The sequence below is a fragment of the Mirounga leonina genome, unplaced genomic scaffold (genome assembly GCF_011800145.1).
Source record: "Mirounga leonina isolate KUSES-001 unplaced genomic scaffold, KU_Mleo_1.0 Mir_376, whole genome shotgun sequence".
Lineage (NCBI taxonomy): Eukaryota > Metazoa > Chordata > Mammalia > Carnivora > Phocidae > Mirounga > Mirounga leonina.
In genome coordinates, this window is record NW_023270718.1 from 3,789,205 (window position 1) to 3,806,858 (window position 17,654).

The 17,654-nt window shown below is 56.1% G+C and overlaps 1 protein-coding gene across 2 annotated transcripts in view; it reads left to right on the plus strand.

Annotated features, from left to right (window-relative positions):
* The first annotated feature begins 5,957 nt into the window (after positions 1–5,957).
* Positions 5,958–17,654, plus strand: part of BICRA (BRD4 interacting chromatin remodeling complex associated protein) — an 82,062-nt gene continuing 70,365 nt past the window's right edge. Inside the window, exon 1 of one of the 2 annotated variants that reach the window (XM_034986882.1) lies at positions 5,958–6,361. The gene's annotated coding sequence lies outside the window, so the exon portion shown is untranslated. Of the gene's footprint in view, positions 6,362–7,093; positions 7,207–17,654 lie in introns of those variants that run through there. The other variant, XM_034986881.1, reaches the window with a different exon arrangement.

A 17,654-nucleotide genomic window follows, 5' to 3' on the forward strand; every position in this document is an offset into this window, starting at 1 on the left:
TGGGTGGCTCAGTCGGTTAAGCATCCAACTCTTGATTTTGGCTCAGGTCATGATTTCACGGTCATGGGACTGGGCCCCCATGATGGCGATGATGGGCCCAGCACTCAGCAAGGAGTCTTCTTGAGATTCTTTCTCCCTCTCCCTCTGTCCCTCCCCCCGTGCTCTCTCTCTCTCTCTCAAATAAATAAACCTTTAAAAACAAAACCCAAAAAACTCTCTACTGCAGAAGGTGGATGCAAAATAGTTCACCTCCATGAGGACAGAACAGTTTTTAGGGGCAAGTGTAATAAAGCAGTTAAAAGTATGAGCTTTGGGCGCCTGGGTGGCTCAGTTGGTTAAGCGACTGCCTTCGGCTCAGGTCATGATCCTGGAGTCCCGGGATCGAGTCCCGCATTGGGCTCCCTGCTCGGCAGGGAGCCTGCTTCTCCCTCTGACCCTCCCCCCTCTCATGTGCTCTCTGTCTCTCTCATTCTCTCTGTCTCAAATAAATAAATAAAATCTTTAAAAAAAAAAAAAGTATGAGCTTTGGAGCAGGGCTGCCTGGGTTCAAGTCCCCGCGAGGCCTGATCTTGGCAATTCTGTAACCTCTCTGTGACTCAGTTTCCACATCTGTAAACCAGGGATGATATTAGAACGTCCGATCTGCTAGGAATTGATTGGGCATTCATTGACTTTATATACCAGGGCTGGCGGAGCCACTCAAGCTTTACTTACAACTACAGCTTGTAGGGGGGCAATTTTCACTCTAGGCTTGGGTGACTTTCATGGGAAACTAAATGTTTCACAAACCCCGGATCATCGAATTTATACAGAGGAAATCTTTGCAAGTAAGAACCCCAACAGTCCCAAACTCATTAGTTGCAGGCAGCTGTTCTCATCCTCTTCTCTAGATCTCCCAGAACAGGGACGCCTGGGTGGCTCAGTCGGTTGGGCGTCTGCCTTCAACTCTGGTCATGATCCCAGGGTCCTGGGATGGAGTCCCGCATCGGGCTCCTTGCTCAGTGGGGAGCCTGCTTCTCCCTCTGCCTGCCCTTTCTCCTGCTTCTGCTCTCTCTCTCGCTCTCTATCTCTCTCTGACAAATAAATAAAATACTTGAAAAAAAAAATCCATCTCCCAGAACACATGAGTATTAATGTAAATCCAAACCCGGGACAACTCTCCCTCTGCCCATGCACTCCGTGGACCTCACAACTTCACAAGGTTTATCAACGAGGCCAACTTCCCTTCTTAAAGGGGCCTGACCTAGTTTTGTCTTACGCTTCTTTCCTAAAAGGGCTTGGTTAGGCTTGTTTCTCCTCATCCTCCCCCAAGAATGGTTAAGGCAGCCCCTTAGGATGTTAAATCCCTGGTTATCACCAAATCACTAAAAGCAACAAAGCCACTCTCTTCCTTGGGTCTGGCTATCCCGTGGTACAGGAGCCATTGAGGACACTCATTCTGAGCCAGGCTCTCCCCAACCCCCAAGGTTGGGGGTACAGGGGGCACAGGTCGGGGACCCATGGCCTCTATAGCCAAGTCAAGAGTTTTCCTAGGGGCAGTAGGGGCAAGATGGGAGGGTACAAAGGGAAAGATGGGAGGGTGCAAAGGGAGAGTTCTCAGAACCCAGTATTTTTGTTTACTTTATGTATTTCTTTGAATGGGTGATACAAAGATCGAACCTTACAAAAGTACAGAAAGATCCACCCTCCACCCACCCTGTCTTCCACTCCACAGGCAAATGCTGCTACCAGTTTGTTTCTGCTTTCGAAGATATTCTGTGCATTTAACAAGCAAAAGCTTGTATTTTTTTTTCACCCACGCCCCCACTTTTAAATCATTATACACTCGGCTCCCCTCTTTGCCTTTTTTTTCTTGCCTGGATACATAGCTTGTTCGGTGTCGGGTCGGGTATAACTTCCTCATTTTACGGTTACTTCGTGTCCCATTACGGGGTCCCCCATCCAAGGACAGCTAGGTTGTTTCCCGGTTCGTGGTTATTTTTTCCTGACAGGCGTTTTTATAAAAACAAAAACAATGCTCCCCAACCCGACCCATTTGTCGAGAAACGAGCGGAAGCCCCAACCTGCCCACCCCCGCTGCCCGCATCCGCCGAGGGTACCCCCACCGCCTGGACCCCACTGCTCCGGCCGCGCGTCCTGCGCGGGCCCTACCTCCTGAAGCTGTCAGGCGCGGGCCCGGGCCCTCCGAAGCTCCGCCCCGCGGCTGGCCCGCAGTCGGGCCGATTCAAATCCAGCCAATGGCAGCGTGTAAACAAACCCAGGCCCCGCCCTCCGATGAATAATTCCCCGAGCCGGCGCGGGGCCCCAGTAACCCGGCAGGGTTTGGGGGCGGGACAGTGCGGTGGCCCCGCCCCCAGGCGTGGACCAATGGGAGGCCAGACCCCGCCCCCCGCACTTGCCGCGCTGAGGACCCGAGGCCGGGCTGGGCTCGCAGCTGCCTGATTTCGTTGCGGCTCTCGGCGTCTGCCTTGCGAGCGGGCTAGTAGGGCCGGGAGCTGGGGCTGCGCACTCCCGCTGTACGAGCCATATTTAAAGGGCGCGGTCAGAGGGCAGAGGTGGGACCGGAATCAGTGCCCTCTGATTCCCTCTTCTTTCCTCGCCTCGCGGTGAAAACCCGGGTCCGTGGGGAGGCCTTGGATGGAAACTTTCTCTCCTCAAACCCCACTGAAACGAAACCTGAAAGGACCGCAGGGTGTTTTAGGATTGGGCAAGGCTTCTTGTTTTGTTCCCTCTTGTTACTCAAGTGTTCCATACATACAGAAAAGTGCATGAATCCTAAGTGTGCGGCTGAACCGAAAACCAAAAACACCCATAGCACCGGCAACCTCCCAGATCAAGAAACAGAACGTGGGTTGGCAAAGTTTTCAAATTTGCAGCTGCCGGTGCGAGGGAGGGCGCGCCGGGCCCGGTTTTGACTTTCAGAGGGACAAACCACTTACTTAAAAAGAAGAAAAAAAGAAAACCCACCCCCATCTCTGTAGGGAGATGGCGATCAGGCCAGACGTTGGTGAGGGTCCTCCAAGGTAGGAGCTGGGCTGCAGGCCGGCTAGGAGGGGCAGGCCTCTGTTAGAGGTAAAGGGGATTAGGATCTGGTTGGCAGAGCTGAGGGTGGGGCGGGGAAGGACTAGCAGTGGGACTGGATGAGAGAAAATGCGAGGGCGGGGGGACGGGGGCGCGGCGGAGGAGAGCTCTCCTAGCTGGAGGGTTGGGAACGCAAAGGGGACTTGCAACCAGGGGGCTTACCGTGGAAAAAAGCATCAGGGCCCTGGGACAGGGCGGCTTAGTCCTCCAATGTACTGGACCCTTCCACATACAATAGTGGGTTTCCTGCTGTTCCTTTTCAGCTGCTCGGTTTTAATGAAAACCGTCCCATTAAGCGTTGAGATAAGGGCAGAAATCCCAAGTTCGTGTTGGGGCTGTGGGGTTTTAATAACCCCAGGTCCAATGTTTAGGGCTTTGCTTGCTGTTGAGAGGGCCACAACCTACAGAAGCCATTTTCCTTACAGCAAACTTTTTTGGACCCCCCCCCCCCTTATTCATTCAGCACCTGCCAGCCTCATGTTAGGAAAGAGGAGTTACTGTGACCCATATGGGATTAAGTCCCAACTTGGCAGGCAAAGACCCTGTGCCAGGAGCCCAGCAGAACACAGAGATGCAGCCTATTTGCCGGTTGAGGATATGTAGGTGCATCCTGTCTGGTCCTAATTTTTCACATCTGTACACTGCTTTGTGGCTACCCTCCAAGACCTTCTGGAACCTTGTCTCGTTTCATCCTCTCCATGATCTTCATATAAAGTTCGGACCCAGGGGACACCGAGCCGGGTTTGAATCCCAGGCTGTGTGACCTTGATCTGGTTTCTTATCCTCTCCGAATCGGTTTCTCCTTCACAAAGAGGATAGAATTGAGGTTTAAAAGAGAGTCAGCACTTGGCCCAGAGGGTTATTACACTCATCAGAGCATTGATCAGAGTGGGGAGTTAGCATTACCCAGTTAACCAAGTTAAAGGGGAGGTGAACATGTCTGTAACACAAGGACAAATAAGACGGATTTGATGGATGGATAGATGCACAGATGTGTGATAAAGCCAGGAGAGTAACATACCGATGGTCCAATCTAAGTGGCGGGTAATTAGGTGTTCACTCTGTTTCTACCACTTCTCCGCGTTTGAAAATTTTCAAAATAGAATGTCGGGGTGAGGGGAGATCTTGGCGTCTGACTATACACTCCCGTTGGACTGATGAGAAAGTGAAGGAGCTGGAAGAGAAGTGACTCACCCCAAGTTCATCTGATGACTCAGAGCCAGTTGGTGATGGAACGAACACCTGGGTGTACTGGGTTGGCCCCCATCCTGACTCAGTAGCCCTGGGACAAGGAGCTGAACCTATCCGGGTCTCGCTGCTCAGTCCTTAACCTAGAACTCACGACTTGTGTGGGATTCTCAAAGGGAAGATGGGTGCCATCCCCAAAAGACAGCAGGGCACTTTTCATTTGGGCCCATAATGGACATCTGATCTCCCAGGGCTTGGTCAGCCGTGGCTAGGTTTGGGGTTGACCTTTTCTTGGCTTCCTTCACACCCAGCCAGGACCATTCCAAGTGGCATAGCCTCTAGGACATCTTCCGAAGAGGTCGGGTGTGTCTGTGGGAGGGTGGGTATTCTCTCTTTGTTCCAAAGACCTTTCTTGAGCATCAAGTACCAGGCAGCGTTCTTGGGGTGGGGGATACCAGTGCACCCCAGCCATGGAATGCAGGGGGGGGGGAACTGAAGCTAGGTCTTTTTTGCTTACTTGCACATTGTCTGTGTTCCCAAATAGACTGTGAGCTGTGTGTGGGGGTGGGGGGTGGAGGTGGGAACCAGGGTGCTCTTGGTCACTGCTATAATCCTGGCACACACTAGATACTCAAACAATACTTTCCAGGGGTGCCTGGGTGGCTCAGTCGTTAAGCGTCTGCCTTCGGCTCAGGTCATGATCCCAGGGTCCTGGGATCGAGCCCCGCATTCGGCTCCCTGCTCCACGGGAGGCCTGCTTCTCCCTCTACCCACTCCCCCTGCTTGTGTTCCTGCTCTTGTTATATCTCTCTCTCTGTCAAATAAATAAATAAAATCTTTATTAAAAAAAACAAAACAATACTTTCCGCAGGAATGAATAAATGTGGACAGTCACCTCTCCCAATGCCTCAAATCTACTAACTTTTAACCAGTCTTCATGTGCTGAGCGCCCCCAGGGGCTGGCAGCTTTGACAGACCCAAGTGCCACCCAGCTCAAATCAGGTCCTACTTCCTGGTTGTGTGTGACTTTGGGCAAAAATACTTCCCCTCTCAAGCCAATTTACTTCTCTACGCTGTAAAATGGGATTCAAGGTTGCTAGAGGTCTCTTCCTGGTGGGCGGTACTGAGGCCTCAAAACATTGTGATTGGCACTAGTTAATGAATAAACAAGGAATAGCTCAGTTGGCTCACTCACAGCAAATAGAAGGGCAAGCTACATAAAAAGAAAGTCTAGGTGTGTATATTGCCCTTCTCCGAAGGGTCCCATACCTCCAGTATGACCCCTATATAATTTATGGATTCACCACTGTCTCATGTTTGGGGCAACCCATGTGATCACTTCTGAAGTTGATAAAGTTTACTTTTTATATAATAATCAATAACGGTCAGCACTTATCTGGCACTTCCTGTCAGGTGCAGATCTTCACGAGGGCTTATTTGGTCCTAATGACCTTGTGAAGTGAGGCCTATGATTGAGAGGAGGAAATGGAGGCACAGAGAGGTGAAGTGATTTGCCCAAGGTCACACAGCAAGGACGCGGCAAAGGCAGGATGGGAACCAGGGGCTCACCGGTTTGTGTCAGGGCCCTTAACCTCTGTGATCTCTTAAAAAAATATGAAGAGTACCACCGAGATACTAGGATAAACACGAAGGCTTAAAGCACAGGTCTCGATCACTAATTCATTCGACACACATTTATTAAGCAGCTTCTGTATGCACGGAGCTTTTTAGGGTACTGGAGAGGCAGAAGGTAATAAAAGACCCGAATAGAGGTCTCCCAGGCCTGTGCACCCCTTAAGGGCAGGCCGGTCCGGGCCATCTGGGTCCCCGCTGGGCCCCCAGCACGGCACAGGACACGCAGTAGGCGCCCACCCAGCGTTCCCCGAATGAACGCGGGAATCTAAGTGTCCCGCCCGCAAGGCGCTCACGGGCTGGTGGGGCGGAAACGGACCCAACACCACCGAGGCGTCCTGGGGCTTCTGGGAATCCCATCAGCGCGGGCCGAGAGGCCTCGAGGAGGCTCTGAAGTTGGACCCCGCGTTCCTGGCGTCCTCCCCCCTGGGCCGTCGCAGGTCGGCAAAGACCGACTGAGGTGAGTGATCAAGCCATGCCCGGGGTCCCTCCGGGCCGGTCGCCCCAAACCCCCCGCCGCCTTCCACCCTTTTCGCTCCCATCCCGGCTCCTCCGCGGTTCCACCGGCGAGGCGGCCACTCTTTATCCTCTACTCCCGCTACCTCTTCGAACCTTCGGCACCCGCCCTGGGCGCGTCCTCCCGCCCGGCGACTGTCCCCCGCGTCCGGCGCACAGCGCCCCTTCCCCAACGGGCAGGGCGCCCGGGGGCCGGGAGCGCGAATCCTTTTAGCCTTTCCCCCCAACCCGGAGCACCGTGCGAGGCAGTCGGCCGCCTCCACCAGAGCCTGCGAAGGCGCGACCCCAAACCCCCGAGACTGGGGGTTTGGCTGGGGAGGGGGCGGCGCTGGCGCGGAAGGCACCCTCCCGGGGCGTCCTCGGCCTCCCATTCGCTCGCGGGCCCGCCGCTCGGCGTCCGGAGCCGGGGCTGGTGTGCGGAGCGCGGGGCGGGGCCTCCCCCAAGCCCGTCCCCCGGCGAGGGCGGAGGGAGGAGGAGGAGGAGGAGGAAGGGGGGGCGGACACAAAACCTGCAAGGTTTTTTTTTTTTTTTCTTCTGCATTTAATTAAAAAAAAAATTTTTTTTTTCCCCAAACCCGAGGGGTCCTCCCCGGAGCGCGCGCGGGTCCGGGGCGCCCGGGCCGCGGCGCGGGGCGGCGGCAGGGGCCTGGCGGAGGCTGCCGGGCGGCCGCCATGCGATCAGGCAGTGCGCTGACCGGCCCGGCCGGTCGGCCCCTTCTGGGTCCTCCCTTTGCAGCCCGTGCGGGGCCGTCTCGGAGACCCCGCGCCGACGGCTGCTCAAACATCAGGGTGAGTTTCTCACAATGTAGCAATTTCTCTTTAAATCTCTTAACTCTCTCTACCTGCGAGTCGGGGCTGTGACAGGGCGCAAAAGCGAGGGGGGAGTGGGGGTTGGCGGCGAGGGTGTGTGTGGGGGGAGCCGGAGCCGGGGCCGAACCCACCCCCCCGACACTCACACACTCAGCCCCCCAACCGGGGCGCTGCGCCCGCTGCCTCTTCTTTTGCTCGGCGCCCACCGCCCCCGGCAGCCCCCCCACCCCCCGCGTCTCTCCCACCATCACCGCCGCCCCGATCCTGCGGGGACCCCCCCCCCGGCTCCCCTGCCCAAACCCGGCGCCCGGTGCCTCCCCGGCCCTCCCGCCGGCTGCCGGGGATACAATGGAGCGGCGGAAAAACGAGACCTAACGTTCCACGGGGGGAGGGGCGGGGAGACCCCCTCCCCCGGCCCGGGGGGCCCCCCTCCTCTCACCCTGCTCCCCGCCTTTCCGAGAAGAAGAGGGCAATGGGGCAGCGGTTGGTGCTCTCCCGGCCGGAGGTGGCGAGCCTTCATCTCCCCCTCTCGCCCGTCCTCTGCGCCCCCTCCCCAAATCCCTGCCGGGGGTGCCCGGGAGAAACGGGGCCTCCGGCAGGCTGGGGAGGGATGGATGCGGAAGGAGGCCATTGGGTCTCCCCCTCCCCACCGCCCCTAAACAATGAAAGGAGTTGACTTGGTCCCCCACCCCCCCAGCGCTGAAGGGAGTTGACCCCCTCCCCCGCTAGCTGGCTGGTCCCGGAGGGGGCCGTTACGAGGAGGGGGAGGGAAGGGAGGGGAGCCTTACCCCTGTCACCTCCCGAGATTTGGGGCGGCCCCCCGTCTCCACCCCCTCGGCCTGGGAATGGGAGGCACCAGGCCCAGCCCGGGCACCGCGCTCGGGTGGTGACCTTTAGACAAAGGCAACCCTTTCCCTGGGGTGAGCCCGGACGAGCCGGGCCCGCGGCCTCCCCGAGCCCCTGCGGAGGGCGGCCAGGCCCGCGGGCACCCGGAGGGAGGGATGGAGGAGGAGGGAGGAGGGATGGAACCATCTGGTTTTCCCATCCCTGGCTGCCCCTCGGCTGCTTCCCCGGCTCCTGTCACGGGCGGCCGCGGGGAGACGGGGGACCAGGGGCTGCCCAGGCCTCGGTCCGCGGCCAGCAGAGAACCGGGCGAGGAGCCGCGCCGGGGCTCCTGCTCGGGCTCCGGGCTCGGGGCTCGGGGCTCGGGGGCCAGCGGCGATTGGAAGGTACGGTGGCTCCTTCCTCTCCGCGCCCCTTTGTTTTGCTTTGTGGTTCTGAGCAGCTGAACTTCCTGGGAGGTGGGGTCAGAGGCCGCCGTGTCAGCTCTCCCCGGGAGGCCGGGGTGACAGGTCCGAGCCCTCTGGTGTTCCCAGACCGTGGGCTGCAGTCCGTGCCCAACCTCATGTCCGGACAATCAGCCCCTTTTGTCACACGGCCCTCCAACAGAATAATAACCATCTGGGGATGTACCGAGTGTTTGCGTTTCCCTCACGTCTCCTTTCTGCCGGCGCCTGTGGGGGGACACAGTTTGCTGGTTCTTTCTGTGCGCTTTCACCCGGGGTGGGCGTAAGGGGCTCCGGCAACTCTGACCTGCGGGGTGGCGGGAGAACAGGGGAGTTGGACAGTTCAGGAATCATCCCCTTCCCTCGTGCTGATGTCTGGTGGGACTTTCAGGGGCATGTTTACCTACCCCCACCCTCCCCCAGGGCTCCCCCACTCCCAGAAGCCGGAAATAACAACATCTCTCTACCCGGGGAGCATTACGGATTGGCTTCTGCTACACACTGGCCACAGCCCCAGGAGGAAGTAGGGACAGTTATTAGTCCCATTTTGCAGACAGGCTAATGGAGGCTCAGAGAGGTTAAGCGACTTGCCCAGGGTCACACAGCGCCAATTTGCAACCATTTCCGGTTTCTCCAACTCAGCTCAAAACTGTTAAGCTCTCCTGCACCCCTCTTTGGCACTTTGTCCTGTTGATTTCAGTTGACTTGGGTCTCAAATATCATAGTAACCTGGAAGAAGCTTTTGTCGTGTCCCCCGTCGTCGTCCGGCATGCCCCCCCTACTCCCCACCCCATGCTGGTTTCTGGGAAGGGGTAAAGACACCTGGACGTTGGGCTGAGAGCAGAATCATTTCACCCGCGGCTGGAGCAGAGCGTTTCCCGGGAAGAGCTGAGACTTGGAGGTGTGTGGGCTGGGAAGAGGTGCCACAGGCCTGGCTGGGTGGGGGACTGGGGGACACCCAGGAGCTGGTCCCACCGTCATCCTTCTCCTGCACCTGAGCTGGGACTTGGCCCGGCTTCTGCTACTTAAGCTCCGCCAGCAGGGACACCGAGCTGCTGTTGGGGACCTTCATGGTCACTCTGCCCTGCCACCCTCTGTGGTGCCCTGGCAGAGAACCTTCTTGCCCATTCTCCCTGTGGCTGGCATCAGACCCCCTGCCCCACTCTGTAGCCTTCGGCAAGTCACTTGAGTCCCTAGTCCTCAGTTTCTTCATCTGCAGGTGACAATAGTTATAGTTCCCTTAACTGACCTTGAGGTGGGTGAAGGTATTATCCAAACGTGTTATTTTTGTCATTCAGCAGATGGGATATGGCGTGCCTGTAGGGGCTGGGGAAGAATGTTGGGTGCTGGGCATTTAAGGACCAGTAGCAAAAGGCCTGGAGGAGGTCCCTGTGGCCCCGGGGCGGGGGGGGGGGTGAGGGCCATCTGTAAATCCGTGACGTGCCCCCTGCCTGCCAGCTCTCTGAACGGGGACCCTTCCCCTTGAGCACAGACTGGTGCTGGATAAACATGGGGGTGGGGTTGCTGAGGGAGAGGGACCGGGGAGGGCCCAGCTCACCCAGTGAAGAGGGTAACCAGGGTAATCTCGCCATTTTACAGATGAGAAAACTGAGCCTGTGGAAAGCCCGTTCCTTGGCTGGGAGGGGACTCCAACCCAGACTGCAGAGGGTGGGAGAGAGTGGGAGAGGGGTTCCACATTTGTCAGCAGGGCTGGGGAGACAGTGTTTGGAGAGAGCCCTTGTCCCTTAGCTGCTGTCCTGTCTTCCCGAGATGAGAGGCGTAAGTCATAATAAATCCTTTGGGGTTGGAGGAGAGGGGCTGTAGGGCACATACAGGTCCCTCAAGCCTGAGTGTTTCCTGAAAATAGGAACTGATTTTTTTTTTTTTTTTTTTTTTTTTGAGTGGAGAAGCATGAGTAAGGCCCTAGAGGGACAGGCCTGGGCTCCACCCCCCTCCCTGCTGACTTCCTTCCCAGAGGCCTCTGGGGCCTTCCCCCAGCCTTCCCTTGGGATCGTGGGGTCTTCCCCTCCCACCCCCAAAAGCTGTGGAAGGGGTCAGTGTCCAGCACTGAGCCCTGGTAGGAGGGTCCTGGGGTGGGGGGGGTTCCCCAGGTTCCTGGGGGCCGCCTTTTAGCCCCAGGCCTAGCCACCAGTGAGGAGTTCCCGCCAGGCCTCCCAGCTCTCCCCTGTGGCTGTCTTGATTCCTGGTCTCAAGAATGCAGAGGGCTGCTGCTGGGGGGGGGGGGGGGGGGGGGGGAATTGGGAACAGGAAAAAAAGGCATTCCTTTCCAGCGGGCCTGGGCGTGGAAAGCAGTGAGGGGCGGCCTTCCCCCCCCCCCCCATCCCGCCCTGCTGGGGAGAGGCGTAGGGGGCATGGTTATCTTGCTCTTGTCTCTTTTGGGTCTTCCCCTGCCACGCACCGTCTCAATGGAAAGAAGTGACCTGAGCTACATCCGTGATGTACACCCCCCCCATCAGAATGATTTGTTCCCTACTAATCCCCTTGTCATATCTGAGTTTTGTCCCCCCTGTTGGAACATGGAGGGGCTGCCGGAGTTGGCTGCCCAGAGTAGGATGCTTCACCCCAGAGACACATGGGAAATGTTTGGTTGAATTGTCCCCAAGGATTCCCTCCCTCCTTGTTCCTTCTGAGTCCTCCCCTGCCTGGAGTGCCAGGCATTAGAGTTTTGTCCCCATCGACTAAAGGCTTTGTGTCTCGGTGACATGCAAGAGTCCCCCAGCGGAGAGAGCGTTTTCTAAGACATTTCTCATTTGGTGACAATTACTTTTGTGCCAGAGTTTGTGCATTCGTGGTGGCATGGAATCTGTTGGCAGCGGAGGGCGCTTTTATTCCTAAAGCTTCCTTGAGGGCCTACTGTGTGCCAGGGACCCAGTCCAGGAGGAGACTGGAGGCAAGTGTTGTCTCCGGGGCTGGGTTTGCTGCTGTGGGATTCAAGCAGTTCTGTCTGGGTGGTCTGTGAGGGCTCCAGGGAGGAAGCAGCTTCTTTCTGTCTGGTGGTTTTTTTTTTTTTTTTTCTCCCTAAGTGGTACATGCACATGAGACATTCAAAATACCAAACATGGTAAGTCTTTCCCTCCTCCCTCCCCCCCCGGCGCCCCTGGCCCCTCAGCCCCCCACCCCTGCCCTGAGGCAGCTCCCCAGTCCTGATGTTCTGTGCACTCACTTTTATAACGGTGTGTTTTTCTTTAAGAATATTGGTTTGGGGGCGCCTGGGTGGCTCAGTTGGTTAAGCGACTGCCTTTGGCTCAGGTCATGATCCTGGAGTCGCGGGATCGAGTCCCGCATCGGGCTCCCTGCTCGGCGGGGAGTCTGCTTCTCCCTCTGACCCTTCTCCCTCTCATGCTCTCTGTCTCTCATTCTCTCTCTCTCAAATAAATAAATAAAATCTTTAAAAAAAAAAAAAAAGAATATTGGTTTGGGGCGCCTGGGTGGCTCAGTCGTTAAGCGGCTGCCTTTGGCTCAGGTCATGATGCCAGGGTCCTGGGATCGCGCCCCTCATCGGGCTCCCTGCCCTGCGGGGAGCCTCCTTCTCTCTCTCTCTCTGCTCATGCTCTCTCTCTATCTCTCTGTGTCAAATAAGTAAAATCCTAAAAAGAATGTTTCTTTTACATGCCCTCCTCATTGCACTGCACATTGCTTTTTTTCACTTTCTTTCCCTGGGAGACTGTGTTGCACGGCAGAGGGAGGATTTCCTCCCTCTTTTTCTTGGCTGCGTGCTACTCTGTGGTGTGGGTGAATCCTCGTGTACTTAACACGCGTGCAGAAGCGTTTCCCAATGCACGGTGCTGGAAGGCGGCATTCCCGGGTCATTGGGAATTAGGTATGCCTGTGGGATGTACTCCTAGAAGTGGGATCCCTGATCAAGAGTCTGCGATTTGTCATTTAGTTGCTCCTCGGAGGTACCTTTGCAGATGTGCTTGGAAGAAGTCATTCCTCTCCTGCTCTGGTGTCTTTGCCTCTTGTGACCTCCTGGCATCTTCATTTCTGCCCGTGGCCTGCGTTGTGTCCTTGCCACTTGGTATGGAGGTCAAGGGCCCAAGCTCTGGGAAGCCAACTGTCTGTGGGTTGGAACCCTTGCTCCGCCTCTTGCTGGTCAAATGGCGGCAGGCAAGGAGCTTGCTGGTTCTGGGCCTCCGTTTTCTCCTCTACTAAATGGGTTCATCTCAGTGCCAACTTTTGGAAGGTCTCGAGGATTATCTAACACCCATAAAGTGCATAGATAGCCTTATCGATTATTGGCGGTGTTAGCTGTCCTTCTTTGGCAGTTCTTTCCCCTGGGGCCGGGACCTGCCAGATTCTTGGCTGTGAACCCTAATTGGCAGGCAGGGGAGGGAAGGCTTGCTTTTCCACTTAATTGTAGTGTGACCCAGGCCAAATGATCCCTCTTTTGGGTCTCAGTTTCCTTATCTGTAAGATGGGCCCACGATGGCTCCCCTTGTAGGGTCTGCTGTGAGGGCTGAATGGGGCATCGCTGTCCCGAGCTGGGCCTGCAGTAGGCTTTCGGAAACTAGCAACGGATGTTGCCCTTATATTCACTGTGATTACTGTTCTGCCGTGGGACCCATGCTGACTTCTGCACTCTGAAAGGTCTTTCTTGTCTTCCCCAAAGGCACATGGGGAACAGTGTTGGCATAGTAAGCCGCATGGCAGCAGAGGGCACTGCTCTGGCATGAGGCGTGGCGGCGTGACCCTGGGAACAGACAGGGCTTCCCCACCCTGTGCCTCAGTTTCCCCAACTGAAAGACCACCTCCGGCTTCTCATGGACGTTCAGTGCCGAACACAATGCCTGGCACATGGCAGGTGCTCAAAAAATGTTAGCCCTGGGGGCTCCAGGCTGGCTCAGCTGGTAGAGCATATGACTCTTGATCTCTGGGTCATGAGTTCAAGTTCCACACTGGGCATGGAGCCTGCTTAAAAAAAAAAAATGTGATGATGATGATAATGGTGATTAAGAAAAGTAGTAAAGTCTCCTGTGGGATCTGATACCCAGGTCCGTACTGTCTTCCCCCTAAACCGTGGGCAATCAATATTGGCATTTTTTTTTTTAAAGATTTTATTTATTTATTTGACAGAGAGAGACACAGCGAGAGAGGGAACCCAAGCAGGGGGAGGGGAGAGGGAGAAGCAGACTTCCCGCGGAGCAGGGAGCCCGATGCGGGACTCGATCCCAGGACCCTGGGATCATGACCTGAGCCGAAGGCAGTCGCTTAACGACTGAGCCACCCAGGCGCCCCTCAATATTGGCATTTTAAAGATTTGTTTATTTATTTGAGAGAGAGAGAGTGAGGCAGGGGGAAGGGGCAGAGGGAGAGAGAATCTCAAGCAGATTCCTCGCTGAACACCGACCCCCCGATGCAGAGCTTGATCCCGTGACCCTGAGATCATGACCTGAGCAGAAATCAAGAGTTGGCCGCCCAACCAACTGAGCCACCCAGGCACCCCAGCGTGGAGATTTTATATATATATATCTATATATATATATAGATATATATATAGATATAGATATGTATTTTTTTTTTTTTTAAGATTTTATTCATTTGACAGAGAGACACAGCGAGAGAGGGAACACAAGCAAGGGGAGTGGGAGAGGGAGAAGCAGGCCTCCCGCCGAGCGGAGAGCCCGATGAGGGACTCAGTCCCAGGACCCTGGGATAATGACCTGAGCCAAAGACAGATGCCCAACGACTGAGCCACCCAGGCGCCCCTAGCATGGAGATTTTAAAGCACCCGTCGAGCGTTGAGAGAATAGCATAATCAGCCCCTCTGTGCCCATCACCAGCTTCAACAGATTTCTGCTGATCTTTTTTTTTTCTGTTACCCCACCCCCTACTCTGCACTTTTTTTTTGTTCTCTTCTGCTAGATACTTTTAAGCAAATTCCAGATGTTATATCATTTCAATTATATTACTAATGGTATTGCTATTTCTGGGGTCCAGAATCGGTTTCACCATCTCCAGGATCTGTCCTGTTCTGTGAGGGAGGAGACATGAAGCCCATTTCCCAGGTTGGGGAAACTGAGGTGGCGGGGAGTGGGCTTTGGCCAGATTGTCTTTTCTCTGTGTTCCCTTCTTTGGGATCTTGGTGAGGTCCCTGTCTTGGCCACCCCGGGCCTTGGACCCTAGGGGCTCTTTCCGATTACACAGGTTTGGGATTTACCCCTGGATATGTACAGTGTGGCCTCGGTTCTGCTGTTTGGTGCAGAAATTGTCCCCGTAACGGGCGAGTCGGAGAAGTTGGGCCAGTGCAGGCTGATGGACAGGATGATCCCGGAGGTGAGGGTAACTGGGTCGGCTGCCCTGGTTTGCATCCTCTTGCTGCCCTTCTAATCTTATGACTTGGGGCAAGTTATTTCCGTTCTCTAAACCCAGGTTGGAGAACCAGGGGCACAGGAATAATAAGAGACGCTTCCTCTGAGAGCCTTTGCATCCCTTTTGTAAGTCGCACGTGGAAAAGCGTTCTACAATTGCCTGGCTCCGAGGAGGCGCTCGGCAGCCGGTGGTGGTCGTTGTCATTGTCGCTTTTGTTAATTATTCTGTGTGTACTTGGACTGTGTATAACCAGATGTTCTTTCTAGGGGTAAGAGGGTAAAAGGAAGGGTCCCTGGAGCCCCGGCCAGTTTCAGCCGCCTCTGTCCCCTCCTCTTGGCCACTCCATCCCTCTGTACTTCCCCTTCCAAGTGCTTCTTATGCTTGGAGGGGCTGCAGGGGGCTGCTGACTTCTAGGTGACCCCCCCTTTTCCCAGCCTGGGTCCCCTAGGCCCCAGCCTGGCAGCCTTGGAAGCAGAGAGAGAGGAGAATGTCTGTCTGCGGCTGCCAGATCCTCATTCATGACCCCTGGGGCCCTGGGGGGGAGTCCCTATTGCTTTGCAACCTGGAGGCAAAGGGTGGTCCATCCCCCCCAGGACACCTGCAGGTTGTAGCTCCCAGGAGCCCCCTCTCCAAAGGATGGGTGCTACCTCTTGTCCCCTGTGTGGTGCTGGGCAGGCAGGTGCCTACAGCTCCTGCCTCACCGAGGGGTTGTGACATTTTACCGCACTGACACCTCCCTCCTGTCCTTTGTAGGACCTCAGCCATCCTCGAACATGGAGCCCCCGCCCCCCCAGGCTGGGTGAGGGGTTTCGTAGCTCTTTACCCTCTCCTGCCAAACTCTTGCCACACTGGCCCGACTTTTCCCCAGAATGTGCCCAGTGACTTCCCTGTTGTGTTCGCGGGAAAGAGTCGTACATACGTGTGCATGACATCCCCCCCCGTCCTGTCAGTGAAGGATAATTTACATGCGATCAAGTGCGGAGTCGAAGTGTGCATCTTGATGAGTCTTGGCAAACGTGGCCACCTGTGTCACCCACACCCCCATCAAGATCCAGAACGTTCACGTCACGGCCCAGAAGTCCCCTTGTTGCCCTTCCCTGCACACAGCTGCTCGGCGGCGCTGGTCCTCTTTGTCAGTCGAGGTGGATCCACGTGACCCCTTCTCCAATTGTACAGACTATTACGGTGTGTGGTCCTTTGAGTTGAGCATCTCTGGCTCAGCGGCATCATTTTAAGCTTCAGCTGTATTGTGGGCATCCGGAAGGCCTTCTCTTTTCTCATGGAGCAGGAGTGCAAGGGAAGCAGAGAGAGACCCCCTTCCCCAGGATGTCTCAGCCTCCAAACATCTCTCACCTGGCTACCCTGCCCAGGCCCCAGTTCACTGCCTGGCCCCCCGTGGCCCCCTTGGGATGTAGTAGGTCTTCTGTGAGCTCTTCTTCAGGCCTGGCTTTCTCACTAGACTCTAAACTGCAGTAGGACAGAAACAGTGTGCTCCGTGTTCTCAGCTCCTGGCACGCAGTTGAGCCCCGATGTTTGTTGAGTGACTGACTGACTGAATGGTGGGCATATCACAGGGGTAGAGAGAGGAGAGTACAGAGCCTGTGTTTGGAATCCCTATGCTGTTTCTCAAAACAGTGACGTACCTGCTTCCAGATCAACAGAGGTGTTTGTGAAAAGTGCCCATCCCAGGGCCCCAGCATGCAGGCACCTCACCTGGGACAGGGAGCCATGGGTCTTCCAGCCACACTGGACCCTCCTTCCATGGACATTGTCTATCCTGCCATCGCCACCTCCCCAATGCCTAGTCCGCGATCCCTGCATGCTCGCCAGTGGGAATCAAGCCTGTGGGGGACATCAGGACTGTGGCCAGCCCTTTGCCCTTGCCTGAGCTCGCCCCCCTTCCACAGTCCTGTTTTGTTTAGACCTTTCGGAAGCAGGGGAGCATTATCCCCATGTGTCAGGGGCACACTGAGCCAACTTCTGGGCCTGCTCTTCAGCCGCCACCCATGTTGCTCCTTGCCCATGAGATCTGTTCCTTCTGCTGCGGTGCGCCATCTGGGGCCATCATCGTGGCTTAAAATTCTCCCCAGGGCTAGACCCCTGGCTTGCCACCACTTCCCGGTCACACAGGCAGCAAGAAGTGAAGTGACTTGTCCAAGGTCACACAGCTAGCCGCTGGCAGAGCAAAGGTTTAAATCCAGGTACATGCCTCCGATTAACTCAGACCCACACAGTGGGTCACCTGTGTGCCTGGCCCCAGAGCTCTGCCCTCGGGAACAGGGGAGGGAGGGAAGCCACAAACACACCCATCCTCCCTGCAAAGTGAGATCCGTATCTCGGGGATGCCTGCTGAGCTGGGGGAGGTCAGGAGGAGGCATCAGGCCAGGCTTCCTGGAGGAGGGGGTTTCTGGGGGCAGGCTTTGGGCTCAAGGCCATTCCCAGCAGAGAGAAGGCACAGTGGTTGGTAGATGTTGGGATGTTTTGCACAAAGGTCACCAGCCTGAGCAACTGGATAGATGCAGGTGCCCCTTCTTGAGACGGGTAGAGGCATCTATAGTTTGAGGAGCACAAATCCCAGAGAGTGAGGCTCTAACACTCTCGTGGGTGGTGGAGGGACGCAGAGGGGTGAGAGATGCAGAATGGATGAGCTGTCAGGGTCACGAGTGAGAGATGGTGACACTGAGTGATCAGTCCCAGGGATGGGGAAGGTTCCCCAGGGAGAGGACAGGAGAGAGTCCAGAATCAGCTCAAACCATGTGTTGGCAGAACTTCTGTGGCCAAAACAGAGGGAGAGGAGGGTTGGAATCAGGC